The 22,973-nt window shown below is 36.6% G+C and overlaps 1 long non-coding RNA gene across 1 annotated transcript; it reads right to left on the bottom strand.

The window, feature by feature from the left end:
* Positions 1 to 6,027: 6,027 nt before the first annotated feature.
* On the bottom strand, positions 6,028 to 7,125 carry LOC132058268 (uncharacterized). The gene is made up of 2 exons (XR_009415230.1): positions 7,033 to 7,125; positions 6,028 to 6,502 (listed from the first exon to the last, which is right to left on the bottom strand). It is a non-coding gene; the product is annotated as an uncharacterized LOC132058268 (long non-coding RNA).
* Positions 7,126 to 22,973: the final 15,848 nt, after the last annotated feature.

Here is a 22,973-nt window from a genome sequence, read left to right as displayed (position 1 = left end):
AATTTGAAGCATTTTCCGTTAGTTACTATTTAGATAAGTGATTGTGTAATATTTAAATAAGAAATAATGGATTTTCTTTTCAGAACATTACGTCTTAACTAGTAGATTTTTATTTTCGCGGCACACCAACCAAATACTAATTAAAATCATAAGACGAATGTAGTAAAAATCGTGATAAATTAGCAGAAGTGACTCAAATCGGTTTGCCTTAATATAATATTCCAAATAGGTATTGTAATTCTTTAAATGTGTACAGGTTTACAACCCCCAAAATTAACTTGCACTTATGTATCCATTGAGTTGGGAGGGTAAGTGTATGAAGTAAATCAGACAGCACAGAAAAATTGGTGGAAATTTGAGAATCACAAACTATAATAAATTAGTCAACCACCAAGAAATTATGTAGGTGAGTCAGAGTTATTTGGTGTTGTTTTTTCTTCAATCTCGAAGCGTTAAGAAGCACCTAGTAATTGCCGGTACCAAACTAAATAAGGCAATTACAATTATTGGGAGTAAGTGTAACTGTGCGATTAGTTGCACATTCAACTACCAAATATTGAATCATCATTTATTTTCCATGTTAACAAAAGACAATAAAGGAAACAGCATTTGTTTTAAGATTTTGCGACAAAGCTTCTATTTTTTGTTTTTTGTTTTGAGGTACTAGATCTGACCCTGACCAAGCTATTCCTTCTCTTTACATTTCCTTTGAGCTTTTGCCAAACTTTGAAAAAAAGATAGAAGCGATTGATAATATTTTTCTATTCTTAAATAATTAGAAGTTTTGGGTTCGATATGAATTTAATTGAATATCAAATGATTATAAATTAGAGAAAAAGATATATCCTTTCCATTACTGATTTAGTTGCTCTTGCTATCTAACCCGCCACTTTATTATATGATCTTTTATTGACTTCAAAAAGTCAATTTTTTGCTTTTTCTCGGGCCGACTTCATACATTCTATATTTTTGGATTAATGAATTGTTGGCTTTTTGTATGTGTGGTGTGAATGTGAAATGGAGGGACATGTTTGAAAAGATTCCTTATTAAAAAGAACTTTTCCTGCGTTGGAAGAGGAATAAACATTTGGTGGGTTTAATACAAAGAGCCACTTTCATTTATAAGCCTTTTTTACGAACTTTTTTAAAGAGTATTTTGTCTTAAAATAAACTCAAAAAAATAAGAAGATTGCATGAGTTGTTTGACTCGGGCATAGCCGCTTTTAAGCCCATCCAAACAGGCTCAAAAGCACTTTCATTCTAACTTAAAGAGTTGAGAAGATTGCATGATCTCGCGTCGTCATCTTCACTTACTCGGCTTCGAGTTCGGTCGGATGATTTGATTGAATAATTTTTTGCACCAACAAATAGTTACTAGAGGCGTATTTCGCAAACAACCATCATAAAGGTTGCAACTTTTGAGTTGGAACTTGGAACTCTTCGTTTGACTCAACCAATTAGTTATAAATACTTGGTCATTTCCTCAGATTTTCCTTACAAAATTTTTTGAATTCTCTCATCCTTTGCATTACTTTCAAATTAAAAAATAAGCGTTAACTTGTCACGACCCAACTAGGGGGCATGACGGGTACCCGGAGCTAACCACCGAGCACCACTCATAGTATTACTTATCATACTCATCCTGCATCCTGCATTCGTTCATTATTCTCATACTCATAATCATAGGAAAACCATTTCCATTTTGAAACATATTTACCTTTATCTACATAAGCCCTTTGGCTATCAAAATAATATACATACCATAAGGACATCGTGAGACCATACTACCCACACATACGTATCTACGAGCCTCTACTAGAATACTAGACATATGGACGGGACAGGTCCCCGTCGTGCCCAAAATATATGTGCACAAAAATAATAAGCAATGGCACCTCCGGAACAATGGAATGCTCTCAAAGTCTGCTGATAGCTCTTGAATCGGATCACCTCCTGTCTCACCACGTGGGCATGAGCACGGCGTCCCAAAGAAAAGGACGTCGGTACGAATATTGTCGAGTATGTAAGGCATAAACAATAACAATACATCAATGAAACAGAGGGGATATCAAATGAAGAACAATTTGTAATGATCGTTTTTAATAGAAATAACACGTCGACTTACTTCATAAACATCGTCATCATATCATATATGCATATATATATGTATAAGTCGCCCGACCATATAGGTACGGTGTGATCATTTAGCCCGCATCCGGGCCTCCCGCGTCGGGGGTAACCATCTCATGCGCCCACCAGTGGTGTACGCCCTACCGTCTCAGACATGGTGTATCTGCGCCCGCCTTAGCGGTGTCGCGCCCTACCATATATAGGCACGGTGTAATGTCATCATGTACTCATCATAATGCATGCATAGAGACTCAAAGACAACTATACTTTATCGGGGTGACATAAGGTCGTGAACCCCCGATTCCTTTATGGAGCATTCATAAGCATTACGTTCTACTCATGAAGGAATTAGCATATAAGGTGAGTGTATACAATGAACAACATCAATGGATCATAGTTAGAATCATTAGCTTGAGGATCTTTAGACTTAACTCATTATCATCACTATCATGCTCATAACATATCTCGTTTCTCTACCTCATGTGAAGCTCTTTATAATCATAGACTCATAATTGCCGGAATGTAAGAAAGTCATGGGAAAATAGGAGAATTCATGCCATTGGAGTCATGCCTTAGAAGGAAAGGACTAGCCTTACATACCTTTTCGTTTAGCTATTCTATCGCTTGATCGTTCTCCTTCAACGCTCACGTTTCTACCTTCAAGAGAGTTCGTATTATCGTTAGCTAATCGATTACATGAACATGCTCAATTAAAGCTAGAGAAAATTGGGCAAAGATTTCGTTTGTTTATACAACTTTCCCATATTACATATCAACTCCCAAACATCTATAATTACATTCACAACACCACAAGCAACAATCTTCATACACCTACATTACCCATATTTCACAATTTCACATCAATTCATCCATAATCATGGTCATAGTACACTAGTATGTTTTCTCACATATAATGCTTATCCCATGTCCTTAATGTCATTTATAACATATTTATAATCACAACATATCAAAGATCATAACTCATTTCAAACTACTACTCAAAAATACCACTATTCTCATATTCATGACCCATTTCCTATCTCCTTCTACAATCCAAGTCTTTCAACCTCTCAATACCTTAAACAACATGGAATGATCATAAAACTTACCTTAGATAGTGTGGAATGAGCCTTGAGTGGAAATACTTCACTTGAGCCAAAACCCTAGTTCACTTCTAATGGGATTTGTTGACTTGGATGAACTCTAATGAGTTTCTTACACTTGATTTCCTTGGTTTGATGAAGTTGATCATAAATTTCTCTTGAGTTCTTGTGGAAGAAGTGTGGAGAGATTTTTAGAGAGTTCTTGAAGCGGAGTGAGAAAATGAAATGAAATAAATGAGGTTGAGGTCCCTTATATCAATTTGAAAATCTGTCCCGACTCGATTTCACAGTCCAACATACGGTCTGTATCTTTTATATAGACCGTATGTCTGGCCGTATCTTTGGTCCAGTGAGGGCTGCCATTTTGGGCAGAACATACGACCTAACATACAGCTAGTATGTTTTATACGGTTCGTATGTTGGACCGTATATTGCCCAGCTTTCCGAAATTCGTTCTCGTCGACTCGTTTGATCTCCAATCCTTATGGAACCTTCTTAACACTTGTTTAACACCTCATTAACAATCTAAGGGACGTTATAACTCTTCTCCAAGACATCATTAAGTCACCATTAACTTGTTACTCATAAATCTTTTCCGATACATAATGTATACCTTGCCTTTCTTAGCAAACTTTCTTCTCTTGCCTCGAATGTCTTTAAAATCTCAATTAGGGTCATCAACTGTTATTTCTTACTTATTGATACATCGTATACTTCGTACCCTTCGTTGATCTATCCACTGTACATTAACGGAAAATTTTTCGAGGTGTAACATAACTGTGATCTGTTGCGGTCATTTGAATTTGCTGATCACTGGTGTTTGAAGCCGCTATATCATTGAAGGTGAATCCGTTCTATCCTAAGAGGAAATAATCCTAAACTTCAAATACATTATGAGAAAAATAAATTCTTTAAGAGCACATTGTGAAATCAGTAGGCTCATGACTTTTTTTTTTTCTTCTTTGTCTTTACTATTTCTGTTGTATGGTCTTACAACTATTTTCTGGTAATAACATTTCCTCTTCTTTTTCTTTTTAATTCAGCATACCGTAGATTAATGCTGCAATTAGTTGTTGCATTTGGGCTATTCGCAGGAATGCCCTTATTTTGGGGTGGTCTTTAATTTTTGCCCATTAAATTGGTGGTCTTTAATTTTTACCCTTCGCTAGAACTCTTTGGTTTCGGGTTCGAATCCCTGCTCAGTCAAAAATTTAAAAAAAAAAAATCGCAAGGTAGAGTTCGGATTAACACACACACACACACATGCCAAAACTCTACCTTAAGGCGAGTCTTGCCTTATACGAAGGCAAAACTCTACCTAAGGCGCAGTGCATATGCTTATATCCGAAGGCAAAAGTCCGTACAGGCCTAACTTTACCCGAGCATGGTACTAGGCGAAATATAAAATTAACGACCGGTGCATTTGAAGGGCACTCCGCACAAAAAAATGTTCTACTTTTAGGTTATTGTCTTGATCCATAATGTCGTGGGCTTGTGGCACATGACACAATATAGAAATTCAAATTATTATTTTCATTTAAAATGAGAGCAATTAGTTTGAGTTTGAGCATTATGGATAATGAAGAAATACGAAGTGGAGAGTAGTATTTTTAGTCCTACGAAAATTTTGTTTGTTACGGGTTAAGGCCATGTAGTATTGACCTAAGTATACTTAACCATTAATTAACTTGAATTTGTGAGTTTGATACTAATGGCACTGATGTAGATGGGAATTATATTCTATTTTGAATAATATATTGCAATAATATTAGGAAAAATCTATTGTTGAATTTCTTTTATTCTTTAATCAATAAAACGAATGAAACAATTTCAACTGGCTTTTTACACATGACAATGAAGTTTTACAACGAGAGAGACACAAGTGAAGGATATTTCCATTTGCGAAAATATTTTCTTTTAAAAAAAAAAAAACAATAGTATCATTAATATTGGAATTGTACTATGTTTCTGTTAATTGGTCGGTCGTGAGCATTTTGAAACGAGAAACTATATCCTATATTGCACATGCACTTAAGACTATCCATAGTTTGAGACTAAGATATCTCTACGTAAAACAAAGAGAAGGAAAACAAGATTTTATTCCCCACAATGTACTGTTTTAGGTAAAAAAAAAAAAAAAACATTCAATCGAGGGTTATTTTTGCGAGAACACCACAAATTGCAAAACATAATCTACAAATGCGAGTTACATGTGTTCACTACCACAACTGAGTCAACAGGTGTCTTAGAAATAGAAAGTGATTCGTGGTACGCATGATACAATTTTGAAAATCTTGTTACCCACTGCATTGTTGTTGTATGATAGATTTACAAAGCCAAATGAATTCAAACTTAGCAAAAGTTTGAATTCCAATAAAAAACAAAAAGAAATTTTCATAAAAAGTGATAGAGTTATGATGATCATTTGTTTGAAGGCGATGGATATTTAACTATTTATAATATCTTTTTGTTAAGTTAGTCTCTTTGGAATGAACTTAATTTTTTATTTTCTTTTCAGACCGTTAAAATAAATAAATAAACTGCTTGAGTGGTTTAGGGAGACAATATGTTTGTCAAAAAGTTAAGGGGTAAGAATTAGGATTAGGGTTGGTTAGGATATAACTTAGCAAAGGGTAAGGGAGGAGTTTTGAGTGCACGACTTCTAGGGATGTCATGGTACGTATGATACAAAATTGAAAATTTCGGTTCGCTAATCTTAAAAAGTTCAGAATAGCTATTCCGAGTTAAATGTGGAGAAGGGCATCTTGATATTTTAATACGTACCCGACATTAATAACTCTAAAATTATCATTCTGCATTAAAGGTTGTATAAAAATAGTATCACAATTACAATATAACTAATTTCATAATTGATGATTTCAGAATAAAAATTTAGTCAAACACAAGATAAAATAATCAAAAAAGAGGATGCAACAAATCTACTTTTCTCAGTTCACCATATAAGCGCAAAATTCCTGTTAGAGCTATGTTATACTAGTTGTTATGGAAAAGGATCAAAATTGTCCTTTATCTTTGAGTTAAGAATCAAAGTAATCCTTGCCTTTTAACATGGAACACTAATAGTCCTCCATGTTTCAAGAATTGGTGCAATTTTGGTGCACTTCCAAACAATCGTCTAATTTTTAACGGAGACTTTTCTTTGCACGTGAGAAAACTTCTCTCCAAAACTCAGTTTTCCTTGTCCCTTCACATTCCTTGTCAAACCATGCTTCGGATTTGTCTCTTCCCCTTCTTCTTCAAATCAACCCCTGTAACCAAAATTTTATTCTAAATTTAATTAAAAATTAAAAATCGATTATCGGAGGCAACTATGTTGTTAAGGCGCAGCAGTGGCAGACAATCATCAAGTCCTACTTATGGTGATAATTTTTTTGTTTTTTTTTTGGTTACTTGATCATTTTTATTGTTTTGGCTGAAGTTATCGACAAACCCTCGAACTTGTCCGTGAAATTCATTGAGACCCCCAACTGAGACTCCTACTGTATGAACTCTACAAAATCACTTTTAATGTGCCACTTGGACACAATTGTTGAGGTGGCAAAGTGCGTGAATTACACTGCTTCAAAAGGGCTGAGATGCCAATTTTTTTTTTCCTTTTTTTCCCCTTTATTTTTCTTCTACTCTCTTGTCCACAAGACCCCTTTCCTCTCCGGCGAACTCACCGGAGCTCCGCCGACCACAATTTAAAAAAAAACAGAAACTAGAAAACGGTGAAAATGATTCTAAAGAAAGATTATATAGAGGTATTCACGTTTTGAGAAAAGAAAAAGGCACGTACAATTCTGAGTTGAAATCCTTGGATAAAATTGAATCTTTTTTCTTTTTTCCTTTTCATGCTCAGGGAAGAAGAAAGGGAGTAACCAAGTTGTTTGATTTGACCCATTTCTTCAACTACACCGGTAAAAAGGGAAGTGATTGGGGTGGAAGAGGTATGACATTGTTGATGGGTTATAGGAGGGGTTATAAAGAGATGAGAAATGGGAGGAGTGGATTTGAGAAAGAGGGGTTAGGTGGGATGGATTTGACGTCGGGCCGACTACAGCCATCACTGGCCGGTGGGATGGGGAAGATGAAAGGGTGGGGTGTAACTGAACCAAAATGCCCTCAAAAAAAAAAAATTTCGACCAAAATACCCCAACAAAAAAAATGTTACGAAAACGCTTTTAGCGTAGTAAATTATGGCTTAAAAGTGTTAACGGGGCACGAGCTCCGTTAACTCCTATAACAATATATATATAGCAAGAATTTCTTATTTATAGTTTTTTTTTTTTTTTTTTTTTCCCCGCTCTTTTGTTAACCCTTCTTTCGTTACACTTTTTAACGTACTTTGACCATAGATTAATCATGCTTCGGGACCTCAAATTTCAATATTTTATATAGAACCCTACTTATTTTTGTGCGTTTAATTAGGTAGGATCAACACATCGCGGATACACAAAAGTTCGGATGACCGCTTTAGAGGTTGAAAAGTGCTCGAACGCCATTTTCGCTCAAGGATCGGTGACATTAGCTTGAAGTTCTTTACGAATACTTAAATTTGTTCATTAATAATTAATCAAAAAGTTAATCAAAATGGCGTCGTTCATGCAAAAAAAAAAAAAAAAAACTTAATTAAATTGCATCATTCATAACCTTGAGTAGATGAAAATACTTAACACACTAATTCATTCATTAATAAGAAACCCATGATATGTTAAAAATACAACCACAACATTCTTAAAAAAAATTTAATACTTAATTTAATACATCAATTAATGCTCTTGAGTTGATCTTCCGCCACCACCGCGAGATGTGCCACCACCACTGAGGTACTTCCACCACTAAAGTTTCCTCCTTGCAGGTACTTCCACCGCGAGATGTAGTTTGACCACTATCGTAAGGGACACTTGCGCTTATCATGACCAACATAATTGCAAAATGAGCATTTTCGAGTGTATCTCCCGGTGGAACATCCATTTCATTATGAATACGTGAGTATGCATTCTTTACGAATTTACGGATAAATGCTTTATTTGCAACCATTGAAAATGGATCTGGTGGCCAATAATTCTCACTACCAGTGGATAGAACCTTCCAAAGATACGTTTTTGCATAATTTTCAACCGTATACTCCTCGGCCATGTAAGAGAGGCGTTTCTTTCCCGTTGTGATAAACACTTGAAGGCGTGAGAACATGGCATGTGATATGATTGCCTTGCCGTACGTGCACGTTCTTTGGAATCTCACAAATTGTGTGAACGTTACCTCCTTTACCTTGGTGCACACTTGTGTGAGTTCAAATATGCGCTGCCCAGTGGTTGTACTCCATCCGATCATGTTTTGAGCCTTATATTTGTGGTACTCGAATAGTTTTAACGTTTTGGCATCCATCTTAGACCTTCTCACGTACGTGCTTTGGCCTCTTTTGATCTGATCGACGAACCGCTCCACAACCTCGCTAAATGTCATTCTCACCGTTGCCGACGGGTAGTCCGTCCGCGATTTTAACAAGCCATTGAATGACTCGGAAAGTTTGTTGTACGCATACCCCATCGTCTACCTTCATCCTTGTGTAATGTCCATTTGTCTTTATCAATTGCATTTAACCGGTGGAAGGCTTCTCATTCGCCCGCCTAATAATGTCCATTTGCGAAGTTAAACTTCTTCTCCCGATGCTCATTGCCGCCCACATCCAATTGCAAAGTGTTGGGATTCGATATGCCTTTTGGAAGTTGCCTTTAAATGCCTTAAACAATAACGATGGTAGACAAAGGGTGGTTGCCACCCGCAAATTGAACATATTGTGCAATATGCACCGCATTTTCTATCGATATCACACATATTCCCATGCGATCCTTAATAACGTGTTGCCTTAAGTAGTCCAAAAACATACCCCACGTACTAATGCTCTCATTAGGCCGCAATTGCAAAAGCTAGAGGAATATAGCTCCATTTGCATCCATTCCAACGCCTATTAGCGACTTTATGTCATACTTCCCGTACACGTGTGTTCCATCTATTGATATTATAAAGCCGACAATGAGCAAACCCATGATGCATGGTTTGAAGGCCCAAAATACAAAATCGAAAATATTACCGGGCACACTAAAGCTTCGATTTGAGCTTCCATTCAACAACAACGACTACCATGATTGAAGTGTTGCAGCCGCCATGTATCTCGCAACATCTTGAAAGAGCCTCCCAATTGCCGTAGACTATTTCATGTGCAATTTTACGCCCAAGATACGCCTTCCTCGTAGTGACAGCTTTTGTTATATACTTTCGCACTCACGAATACGGCCTTTAATATGGTACCGAAAAATTTGAAATATCAAGATATAACAATGAGGAACATTATATTAACACAAAAATAAAAGAAACTTAGGCGAAGGGATACCTTGGGTTTTCTCTAATGTCGCCTAACTAATACACGCGCAATCAAATTAGTATCTAGATTGCAATGATCATCTGGGAGGTCACCCATATCACAAGTGTGCTTTGTGTAGAACTTTGAAATAGTCCACATCTTTCGGCAGCTTTCCTTACCACGGAGCATCCATTCGCGACCTTGATACTTTCGCATGGACTAATCGCCAAAGTTTTCGTGTGGAATCGTCAACTTTAAACTCCCTCATCCCCGGATGCAATAAATCTTAACAACCTTTGCAATGTTTTTCGAGATGAAAATCATCCCTTTTTCAATATGAGCCTTTTGTTTTACCGAGATCCACCGGCTCTTTCCACAAATTTTGCCGAATATGATCATCATCCCTAGTAAAGACAAAGGCATACGGGCGATCTTGAAGATGATCAAGATATGGGATCTCATTGGAATGCCACCGAATCGGGTCGACTATTTGCGTTGTTGAAATTGGCTTTGCGGTTGAACCGAGTCGATCGGTTTGTTCAAATGGTTCTTGAATTCGCTCCTCCTCGTGTCTTGGATCGTTCATCATGTCTTTAACAGCTCTACTTGATGTTGACGATTAGTTCCAACCTCAATCTCATCGTCACTTTGCTCATCGTCACTTTCCTCCGCATTAGGTATTTCCTCACTATCGCCGGGTGATGTCACTATATAATTCGGATAATCCGGACCATCCATAGCACGCCTTTGCCTATAATTTGGTGCAACCACCATCTTTCCGCACAAGAAATTAGGGTGTTTTAACTACTACACATCAAATAACACTATTGATGTTAAAAAAAATAGACGTACCGATAATAATCCCGCACCGAAACTTGAGGAAGGACCATCGCTTTGAGTTGTTGGATAGGTCGAGGATGTTCCAACCTGATTCATCCATCCCGATTGAGGAGACCATCCGATATGATCCATATCAGGTGTATAACCCCTAAATAATATAATCAACGTCATTAGTAGCATTCAAGTGCTATTACACATAATAATAATAATAACAATACTAATAATAATAATAATAATAATAATAATAATAATAATAATAATAATAATAATAATAATAATAATAAAAATACTACTACTACTACTACTAATAATAATAATAACAATAATAATAACAATAACAATAATAATAGTAATAATAATAATAATAATAATAATAATAATAATAATAATAATAATAATAATAATAATAATAATAACAACAACAATAACAATACTAATAATAATAATAATAATAACAATACTACTACTACTACTACTAATAATAATAATAATAATAATAATACTAAAAAGAATGAATATTTACCACCGCCGTCAAATTGATGACTTAAACTATCCGGAGGCATTTGGCTAGTCAAAATGCTTTGATAGGTACTCATGTCGTGGTAATTGTGTTGATAAGTAGGTTCCGCTTGAGTGACTTGGCTGAATTATAGACGGGGCTTCCGAGGAGCCCTACCCATGAATTCAAGTCGATTAATGGGGACCTTCTCTATATACATTTCAAGGACGTTTAAAGTTATGCATTTCCTATAATCATAAGGCGCCTTCAAAAATCACCAACGATTCATCGTCTTGAATGTACCACCGACCATAACTAGTTACACCTTGCGGCGTAAATGACGTTGGATATTTTCCAATTATATTTAGATCAAAATCACTTCTACTAATTTGTAATCTATTATACAAGGCTTGGAGTAGTTTTGAGAATTTTAAGTCAAGTGGAAACTTAACATGGTATTTTGGGAAGAATCATAGCGCAAATTATTTTCTCGAATATAATTTGTCCGTCCCGGAATAAAGAAACTTTAATTCTTGGAACATCTGCCATACTTTGAATAATTTAGGAGGAATACAAAACACAAAAACTAGATGAAACTTTGAATTTTTTTTACTTTTTTTGCGTTATGCGAACTCGGTATTTATAACCAACCAACGCATGCATGCAATTACAGTGTTACGTCTAATCAAATAAGTGTGGAGGTGATGCATAACGCATTATTTTACGGCGTTATGCAAATTTTCAAAGATAAGCGTAAGAAAATCATGCGTTATGACGGTATAAGCGCGGTAAAATAATACGCTATGACGCTTATAGCGCGATAAATTACTGCGTTATGCCATATAACGTATAATTTTCCTCGCTTATACTGCCTCCTCCATTGTCACCTCACCTATCAAACGTAAAAAACGTCATGATTCGAATCAAACTTTATATAACGTAATTTGACGAATAGTTGTTACCAACCACACAACATTTCACACAAAATTGAGCTACTATGTCATTTTTTGATCAATTTAGAGATATTAACCGTGTTATATCATTCACTCCAAAGCAAATATATTCGGAAGCTAAATGGGTAGGACACAGGGAACTAGATGATGATGATTTTCATTACTCAAATAACCCTAACGATAGATTCAATCGAGAATACAATAATAAAATGACGAGAGAGTGGGATTGGCGTGTTAGGGAGGTCGCAAAGACGGAGCACAAGTTAGCGTCGCATGGGGCTTAAACGCCCAAAAAATGTGCTATGTCAATGCCTCGCGGAACTCCACAAGAGTTTAATCTTGCTCTTAATCGTTTTCGCGAAGAGAACAATCGGATGCAAATACGTTACCATAGAGTAGAATATGGTATACATGGTAGCACAAGATTTAGATCCAAGTGGGATTCGGACTGTGAAATGTCCGATGAAGACTAACATTTTTCTTACAATAAGGTAAGTAGGTAGGGTCATAAAGACCCCCCCCCCCCAATGGTACTTGGGGGTTTGCAACTATATAAGTAGCCCTTTCTTTGTTATTAGACTACACCATATTCAATGTCGAGTAGTAGAAACTCAGCTTGGTCTTTACTCCTTCCAAAAGAACCAAATAGCAAATGACGATGAGAGTTCAAATCATGACAGCTTTTCGAGCGATACTAGTGATTTCAAACTAGATGAGCTAAATCCCTACCTTCTTATAGAACGTAATGATGATTTCGGAAGGTGAAATATTCGATCCGCGGGAATATTATTGCGGTTTACGCCGAGAATGGTCACATCGGCTTGCCGAATTAGAACGTCTTGTTCGTGACTTGGAAAATCTCAACGCTCCAATACCAACGAGGTACTCCTTAACCATGCCTCAAGTAGGTGCAGAAACTTGCGAGCTTGCCGTGCAAAGGATTAGAAAAGAAAACAACGTAATCGGTAAGACGATGTAGATTTTACATGCTAAAGTTGGCCGAAGAACAAGCATCATCAACCGGTAGAGAACTAACTGCTCACGAAAAAAAAAATGTGTCTTAAGAAACCGCCAATATTTTTTCGAGGACGATATTGAGGACTTGTACTCACGATGATGATTAAGAATGTTGTGATTTTAGTTTTAAGTTTAATATATCGTTATGCTCTTAGGTATTAAATTAAGTATTAAATTTTTTTCAAGAATGTTGTGGTTGTATTTTTAACATATCATGGGTTTCTTATTAATGAATGAATTAGTGTGTTAAGTATTTTCATCTACTCAAGGTTATGAATGATGCAATTTAATTAAGTTTTTTTTTTTTTTTTTTGCATGAACGCTGCCATTTTGATTAAATTTTGATTAATTATTAATGAACAAATTTAAGTATTCGTAAAGAACTTCAAGCTAATGTCACCGATCCTTGAACGAAAATGGCGTTCGAGCACTTTTCAACCTCTAAAACGGTCATCCGAACTTTTTGTGTATCCTTGATGTGTTGATCCTACCTAATTAAACGCACAAAAATAAGTAGGGTTCTATATAAAATATTGAAATTTTGGTCCGAAGCATGATTAATCTATGGTCAAAGTACGTTAAAAAGTGTAACGAAAGAAGGATTAACCAAAAGAGCAGGAAAATAAAAAGAAAAAAACACTATAGCGCAGAAATTCGCGCTATAGGAGTTACCTGAGCGTTCGTTAACACTTTAGCGCAAGATTTTCTTTGCGCTAAAGGCATTTTCGTAACATTTTTTTTGTTGGGGTATTTTGGTCGAAATTATTTTTTTTGAAGGCATTTTGGTTCGGTACCCTAAGAAAATAGGATTTTACTTCTTCTTTTTTTCTGAAATAAGTTTTATATTAGTTTTCTTTTTCTTAATTCAAAATTTATCAATTACGTTGGGCCCACATGCCACATGTCATTGTTTCATTCGTCTTTCTGCCACATCATCCGCGTGTGAGTTACACGCCCTTTTTTTCCGGATGGGTTATAATTTTGTGTTAAATTGGTACACATTTGTGGGGGTTGGAGGGTTCAGATGGTAGGAGTCTCAGTTGGGGGCTCTAAATGGATTTCACGGACAAGTTTGAGGGTCTGTCGATGACTTCAACCTTATTGTTTTTTAGAACTTATGCACTTTCTACATATGAAACAAAAACGTGGTTCTTTATAGGAAGATTAATACAAAAATCTAAAGTACTACACACACACATACATATCTATTAGGGCTCGTTTGGTTGGAAACAGCTTATCCCGGGATAACTAATCCTGGGATTAGTTATCCCGAATTTTTTTTTTCCAACCAAACGTGGGATAAGGCGACACTAATTTTTATCCCAGGACTATTTTTGCTTATTCATCATACCAAATGAGCCCTTAGAGAAAAAGAATGGCATAAGAAAAAAGGAGAGGGAGAGACGAAAGTGACAAGCTAGAACAAGACTCTGTCGGCATTGGAAAGATTGAAAACTAGAATAACATCCCCTGCTATGAGTACACTACTTTATGAATAGTTTATATAGTTAGGAGCATTAAATTTCTTTATGCTGGCTGCAACATTGTATTTGATTATTAGGTTGAAGCATTTTTTGTTGTCTTTTTTTTTTTTTTTATATATATATATTTGTTAACTACAACACCTTATGTGATATACTTGTTCTTTAATTTCATACCTGATACTCGAGGATTTGTTTGTCAGTATGAAAATGTATCATGGGGATGTCATGAAACGTATTCCAGACAAGGATTACATCAATGGCAGCATAGACTATATTGATTGCATTAATATATAGATGCGTTGAATCTTCAGGAATTTAAAATTATGGCGGAGATTTATGGGTATACATATGATTCAATAACTTTTTGGCATAAGTGTGGAAAGCCTGGTAAAAGATGGAGATTGGTCTATACATATTTTGAAGCCTGTGCCGTTAGCAAAAATATCCCAAAAGACTATGTGAGTGAGATTTACTTCAAGCACCAGGATTCTTATATTGAAATGGACAATAGGGACACACCAAGTTAAGCAACAATTGAAGATAATGACAAAGAACAACTTGGACATGAAAATTCAACGGGTGACGATTTTAGTGACATGGAGGCTGATTTATCTGATGATGATTTAGTCAATAACCATGGAAAGGCAAAGCAAATCACTTTGGGTGAAAGCGAGCTTCTTAGTGTTGAAGTAAAGAGAAAGATGACAATTGCAGAGGGGCATTCTGATTGTTGTGATTCTAGTGACACAAGGAGTTTGCATAGTGATTTTGAAACTGAGAGTTACACGTATCCTCAATTCAATCCAAATATTGATGGAAATAATCCAATATTAGCTATAGAGTTGACTTTTACAAGCAAATGAGAGTTTATGTTGGTTTTGATGTACACCCATTGATGGGAGAACCCATAACTTGCTTCATTCATGAAGACAAGTTACAACTCTACTAATGTGATTCATGAATTAAGTGGAGTTAAGGGATAAGGAGTGATGTAACTTTTGAATGAATTGGAGTTATAAGTTTCAACATTGTCCTATAAAAGGGATCAGTAGAGATCATCCAAAAAACAACACAAATACATTGAGTGAGTTTTCCTTAAATAAAAGAGTGTAGTAACACACATCGATCCTAGAGAAGAAAGGTTTGTATTATTCCGCATAAATCTCCGAGTTCCAATTGCTACATTGGTATCAGAAGCATCATGGTTAGATGTGTTTATCTTTCACCATTGCATGATTAAAGTTTAGTGAAAGACGGATTATTAATTTTATCTATTTGAAAAAAAAAACAGCATTTCAAGTATTTTTGAAAACTATGATGAACGAACTAACTTTCTGCTAAGTTATCTCCTTGTATAAAACTCCACAGTGAACTAACTTTATAAGTGGAAAGATATCTTCAATAGTTGTCCAGCGATGTATTATTTGTAAAATTCTGTTATTGGATGAAGGAGATATGAGCTTCAGAAGTTGACTGCTCAAATAGGTAGAAATTTTGGAAAATTTCAGATTTCCAGAAAAATATTATAGCATGGGATAGTGTGCATTCAAAAGTAGTTTTGGGTGTTATACATATCATTTTGAAAGTTTTTTTTTTACGAGCATTGTTTTGATATATTTGGTGCACGTCATGAACTCAAAACTCTTTAATTTTTTGTTTTGAAAGAAGAAAAGAAAATCATGTAATTTTTTTTTGTAATTGGTTCATGAACGTGTTTAATTTTAAAATAATAAAGTGCAATGTTCATGATTATAGTTTATGTCATTTTTATGAAAATAATGACATGTTTTATTTCCGAGTGGGAGGTCTAAATTGGTAGACAACTTGCTTATTTAGAACTATTATTTATTTGATTTGCTCATAATTGATCTAGAAAATATTGGTATGCTTAAGGTTATATGTGATGAAAGTAATACAAACGTAGACTTTTGAACATGGGCCTATAGTATACCGATATTAATCAATATGCAATTCTTTTGAAGCAAATATATATATATTGTGTATGTGCTCACATGTGTTATGTCTTTTTATGTGAGAAATTTTTAGAAATGGCTTAAAGACAATCATTGCTGAATTCAATATGTGAGAAACTCAATGGTGACAATTATGATATTTGGCACAAGAAAACCAATACGTCCTTGAAGAGCAAGATGTTTTGGAGACTCTTAACAATGTCATGATTGAGCCGTCTAATGGAAACACAGAAAGACAAGAAGAGCACAAGAGAGGTTTTTCAAGCTTTGGAAGAAAATAATAGCATTGCTCGCATAACGTTCGTCGAGCGGTATAAGCTGACGATCCGACGCGCGAGTTTGAATCGTATCCAACGGCTCAAGCAATGTGGATAGCATCGAAAGATAAGTTTGGTGGCACTTCCGCCACAAAAACTTGGTGAGGTTGACCATAAAGTTTGACACATGTATCGCGCCTAACACATAATCAATGAGGGCAAAGCCCTTAAGAGATATGTTAAACATGATAAGAGCTAAAATCGGTAGGTCGTAATCTTTCGATGAACGAAGAAGTGCAAGCTGTTATTAGATCTCTTCCAAACATAGTCGGGAATATATGAAAGTTCATATGACCTACAATGAAAGTATCAAATCTTTTGAAGACATTGAATTCTATCTTGTTCTTGAAGATGAGCGTCGTGACGCCTCTAAAATAACTGAACAAGTTTTTCTAGGCAGAATACATTTCGGGACTTCTAATCCTAAGCAAAGAACACAAACAAGAAAGCTTGGAAGAAGAAGGGATCTGGTAAGCCAAATCAGAAAGGTAAACCTCAATTTAAGAAGAGAGGAAAGCGTGGTAATAAAAAGATTGATATGAACAAAGAGAAGTGTTATTCCTGCCACAAGATGGGTCATTATGCACGGATTGCCGGAGATAATAAGGTAACACCGTATACTAAAAATCCTCAATTTGTTTATGTCTCTAGTACAACATTAATGGTTGAAGCTAATTCTTTGTGCCCGTAGGCTCGGGTGCCACGGACACTGGTTAGCTTGAACGAGAGGATCATTTGTTGAGTACCGTCGAAAGTCGTTTTCGGCCGAAAGCGATGGCTTTAGGAAATAATGCTTCGGTTGAAGTAAAAGGGATTGGTACATGCAAACTAGAGTTGCGTGGTGGTCGAACCCTACCTGCGTGATGTCTTATATGTTCCGGATATTCGGCGGAACTTAGTTTCAGTTGTTTCTCTTCTTAAATTAGATTTTAGTTTAAATTTTCACAATAACTCTGTTGACATTGTTCATGGCAATAATTATTATGGTTCTAGTTATTTATCTGATGGTTTTATTGTGTTGGACACAATTTGTGGTTTTAATTATATATCTAATAATTATGGTTGTTTCGCTTTAACAACAACCCCTATTTTAGATGTAAATACTTGGCATACTAGACTTGGACATATAGGTCTTGAAAGAATGAATAGATTGGCAAAAGAAGGATTGTTAGGGTCTTAACTAAAAATTGAAATGCCAATTTGTGAACATTGTCTATTTGGAAAAACAACTAGAAAACCATTTGGAAAGGGAACCAGAGCTAAGTTTCATTCGCAACTCATTCATTCTGATATATGTGGTCCTATGAGTGTGAGGGCAAGGCATGGAGCGTCATATTTCATCACATTCATAGATGATTATACTCGTTACGGTCATGTTTATTTGATCTCCCATAAGTCAGAAGCATTGGAATGCTTTAAACAATTTATGAATTTGATAGAGAATCAATTAAACCTAAGAATAAAAGCATTACGAACTGAACGTGGGCGTGAGTATCTATCAGATCAGTTTAAGGATCTATGTGATGAAAAAGGAATTGTAAGACAGTTAACAATTCCATACACTCCTCAACAAAATGGAGTAGTAGAGCGAAGAAATAGAACTTTGGTTGAAATAGTTAGGTCTATGATGGCGCAAGCTAACATACATTTCCTTTTGGGGAGATGCATTAATATCGCAACTTTTGTGCTTAACCGTGTGCCCTCTAAATACGGTTGCTTCCACGCCTTTATGAATTATGGACGGTAGAAAACACGACTTGAATGTATTGTGACCTTAGGGGTGCAAAGCATACGTGCGTGATTAACCTCGTAAATATGGGAAGTTGGGCCCGAGGGGGCAAGAAATGCATCTTATTGGCTATTCAAAGCAATCAAGGGTTATATCTTCATAGGAGAAAATGAAGATGGTAGCATAATAGAACTTGAGTCACGAGATGCCACATTTATAGAGACAGAATTTCCTAGTAAGGGTGATATTGATATAACTGTGTCATTTTATGAAGTTATGGATCAACAAGAGAATCTTCAAGACCAAAGAAGTGAGGAACAAGATGTTGTACCTCCTCCTGCTGATCCAAGTGGGATAATTATTCATTTAGAGGATATTCCCCAAGAGACACAATTACGCAGGAGTACACGGGGTACTGTTCCCCGACGTCGTTTTGAGGTCGAAGAGGAAGCATTAATAGTAACTCCGCAAGATGATGAAGAGCCAAAATCAGTTTAAGCGGCTCTTTCAGGCCCTACTAAGGATAAGTGGATGAAAGTAATGGAAGAGGAAATGGAGTCCATGAGGACAAACCATGTTTGGGATTTAGTTGATCTTCAAGCCGAAAAGCAATTGGGAGAAAATGGGTTCTCAAAATTAAAAGAAAGGCGGATGGCTCATTGAACGCTACGAAGCCCGTTTAGTGGCCGGGGTACAAACGACAAGAGAGGGTATTGATTATGAAAATACTTTTTCTCCAGTAGTAAGATTTAGCTCTATTAGACTAATTCTAGCTATAGTTGCAAGTATGAACTTGGAGTTACATCAAATGGATGTAAAGATCGCATTTCTGAATGGAGAACTAGATGAAGAAATTTATATGGAACAACCATTAGGTTTTATCCAAAATGGTCAAGAGCGCAAAATTTGCAAACTCAAAAGGTCCATTTATGGACTTAAACAATTATCTAGGCAGTGGTATTTGAGATTTCATCGAGCTATAACATCTTATGACTTTAGTATGATTGATGAAGACCACTGTGTGTGTCACGACCGAACTACGGGCCCTGACGGGTATCCGGGGCTACCCACCGAACACCACTCATGCTGCTTACTTATCTACTCTTATTCGAAGATCGTATGCTCATAATCGTAGAAATATATCATCATTTGAAACATAATTACTTTTATCAACATAAGCCCTTTGGCTATCAAAATAATATATATACATGCATATACATACGGACCATGGGACTATACTATCCTGGCTGCATATCTACGAGCCTCTCGGGTACTAGACATATGGACGGGACGGGACCGTCGTGCCCAATCATGAATATACACATATATGTACCAAAAGAATAATCAATGGCACCTCGGAGAAAATGGAGTGCTCTCTAATGTTGCTAGCTCCTATGAGTGCGGATCACCTCCCTGCCTACTGTGGGCATGAACACGACGTCCGAAGAAAAGGACGTCGACGAATATGGTGCGAGTATATAAGGCATAAACAATAATTTATATCAATGAAATAAGGAGCGATCGTTGAATCGATCGACTCATAAAGTAAGTAATGCATGCGACTTGCTTTCATACTCATCATCATATCATAGGTGCATAAATGTGTAAACGTATGGCGCGTATAACTGCCCGACCGTATAGGTGCGGTGTGATAATCAATAACGTTAGCAATAGCATTAGCACTTGCGTCCGAGGCCTCCCGTCCGGGGTATCATCTCGCCGCCCGCCCGTGGTGTACGCCCATGCCATTTGCCGCCATGGTGTATATAAGCCGCCCGCACGGTGAGCGCCGCCAACTAGGCGCGGTGTAATCTCATCATGTGCTCATTATATCATGCTCATCATAATATACTTATTATAATATGCGTTTCATAACATACTTATAGCAATACATGCATAGAGACTCATAGATAATTATACTCATCGGGGTGACGTAAGGTCGTGGACCCCCGATGTCATTATGAGCATTCATAAGTATTTCTCGCCTCTGAAGGAATAAGCATAAGGTGAGTGTATGTAATGATCAACACCAATGAACTATGGATAGCTTCATTAGCTTAATAGGAGCATCGTATCATACTATAAAGCATCTCTAGACTTAGCTTGTCATTAGCGTTATCGTGATCGTAACATATCTCTTATCTCATATGACTATTCATGAACAAGAGCTCATCGTCTTCTTAAAGAAGGAACATTCATAAGAAAGGGAAATTCATGCCTTAGAAGGAAAGGATTAGCCTCACATACCTTTGTAGTTTAACTACTATATAGCTTGCTCGTCCTCCTTTAACGCCCTCGTCTTTACCTTCAAAAGAGTTCATATCGTCGTTAGCTAGGCAATTATAAAATCGTGCCCCTTAAGGCTAGAGAAAATTGGGCAGCGTTTCCTTTGTTTATACTACTTTCCGCCATATTCCATATCAACTCCCAACGTTCGCCAACAACCATCACAATACCACTAACAACAATCATCATTCATTCACATGATTCACATTTCATAATTTCACTTCAACTCTCCATATTCATGACTAAAGTTCACTATCGCATTCTTTCGTATCCAATGCTTATTCCATGTTCTAATTATCATTTATAACATATTTATATCATCAACATAACCATTTTCATGATTCATCCCAACTACTATTCCATAATGACATTATTCACCCATTTATAACCCATCTTCCATACTCTTTCATAATCTAAGTGTTTCATCTTAATAATACTTCAAACAACATGTAAAGATCATGAAACTTACCTTAAATGATGGAGCAATAGACCTTGAGTGATAATGTCCTTTACGCAAAACCTATTTTCACCTTTCTTGGATTTCTTGACTTTGATGGCTTTAATGGAGTTTCATAAGCTTGATTCACTCCAAATCTTGTTATTGACCCTAGATTCACTTAGTTTTCTTGTGGATGAAATATTTGGAAGGTTCTAGTGGTGTGGAGAGGTTAAAGTCGTGCAAGGAAATGAAATAAATGAAGGGGACTTCACGTTTAAAGACTTGAAATGGTTCGGCGGGGTGGGACTTCCACGGACGGCTTCACGGTCCGTGGAACCCAATGTTGGCCGTGGAACTGGTCGTGGTTCACGAACAGCCGCCCACCTTCTCTCTGGTTGTTCCACGGACACATCCACGGTCCGTGGATCTTGGTGCCGTCCGTGGAACATGGCCGTGGAACTCACGGTTCCCGGCGGTAATGGTTCCCGTCGTTTCGTGTGATCTTCAATCCTTGTGGAACCTTCTTAGCACTTGTTTATCACTTCATTACCAATCTAGGGAACGTCATGACTCTTCTCCACCACATCCTTAGGATATCATTTAACTCGACACTCATAGCTTCCGTCCCACATGACTTGTTATAACTCGATTCCATTAACAACTTTCTTGCCTTAACTCGGATGCCTTTGAAAATCTTAATTAGGACTACCAATTGCTACTTCTTGCTTATCCAAACCTCGTATACATCATGTCTTTCGTGAGTCTATTCCTTTGTACGCTAAGGGGAAATTTTCCGAGGTGCAACAGTGTGTATGTGAAGCGGTCTGAATTTTTTTTTGTTTTGTAATATTACCTCTTTATGTGGATGATATAATATTCGGCCGGAAATAGCCTTAATTTTGTAAAGACCATAAAGAGTTGTTTGTCCCTCAATTTTGAAATGAAGGATATGGGTGAAGCGAGATTACATCCTTGGAGTTAAAATCCATCAAGATGGCTACTAAGAATCTAATCGCTCTATCACAAGAGTCATACATAGAAAATATTCTTGAGCGATTTAGGATGAAAGACTGCAAACCAATAGAGACTCCTGTAGCTAAAGGTGAAAGTTTGAGCCTTGAAATGTGTCTCACAACTCAAAGTGAAAAAGAAGCCATGAAAAAGGTCCCATATTCAAGTGCTATTGGGAGCTAATGTACGCAATGTTGTGTACACGTCCCGACATTTGTTATGCAGTTGGTCTTGTAAGCCGTTATCAGTCCAATCCATGACAAACACATTGGAAAGCTGTTAAGAGAATCTTGAGATACTTGAGTGGCACTGCTGAATATAAATTATGTTACCAAAGGAGTGACTTACAATTGGTAGGTTACTGCGATCTTGTTGGGGCGAAGACTTAGATGAAAGAAAGTCCACTTCTGGTTATATGTTCTTGCTTAATAATGGTACCATTTCGTAGAGTAGCAAGAAACAAACTTGCATAACTTTGTCAACTATGGAAGCAGAGCTTGTCGCATGTTCTGCAGCAGTACAAGAAGCTGTGTGGCTAAAGAGATTCATGGAACACTTAGGGATCGTTGACAAGCCAATGGATCCAATGAAACTCTTTTGTGATAGCCAAGCAGCCATAGCTTATACAAAAGATCCTAAGTATCATAGTAAGACTAAGCACATAGATACAAAGTATAATTTTGTTAGAGACATCATAGCACATAAGGAAATCACTCTACAGTATATTTCAACACATAAAATGGTGGTTGATCCTTTGACAAAGCCAATACCTAGGGATGTATTTATTGAGCATGTGAAATCTCTAGGGTTGCACAAATTGTAGAG

This window comes from Lycium ferocissimum, chromosome 5, assembly GCF_029784015.1.
Source record: "Lycium ferocissimum isolate CSIRO_LF1 chromosome 5, AGI_CSIRO_Lferr_CH_V1, whole genome shotgun sequence".
Taxonomy (NCBI): Eukaryota; Viridiplantae; Streptophyta; class Magnoliopsida; order Solanales; family Solanaceae; genus Lycium; species Lycium ferocissimum.
Note: the sequence above shows the minus strand (reverse complement) of the source record. Positions and strands in the feature narration are given on the sequence as shown.